The sequence below is a fragment of the Pteropus alecto genome, unplaced genomic scaffold, assembly GCF_000325575.1.
Source record: "Pteropus alecto unplaced genomic scaffold, ASM32557v1 scaffold213, whole genome shotgun sequence".
Taxonomy (NCBI): domain Eukaryota; kingdom Metazoa; phylum Chordata; class Mammalia; order Chiroptera; family Pteropodidae; genus Pteropus; species Pteropus alecto.
The window spans coordinates 6,302,760-6,303,048 of record NW_006434829.1 but is presented as its reverse complement, the minus strand read 5'-3'; positions in this window follow the sequence as shown (position 1 = coordinate 6,303,048).

Genomic DNA, 289 nt, shown 5'->3' with positions numbered 1-289 from the left:
CTCTAGGCCACACCCCCTGTGCGACCGCGAGCCGGGCTTAGCCCGAGGGGGCGGGGCTGGAACTGGCCCCACCTACCAGCCCCGCTCTTCTGCTGACCAGGTCCTGGGGTCTCCAACGCGGGCCTGACGAGAGGCGGGGCCTTTGCTAAGCCACGCCCACATCTCGCCCACCCGATTTTGCATCGCGCAAGCTAAAGAAGAGAACGAATGGCCGGAGGGGCGGGACAACTTTGGCCCCACCCACCTAGTTCCCGCAGACCACCGAAAGCCGCAGCGCCGCGGGGGCGGG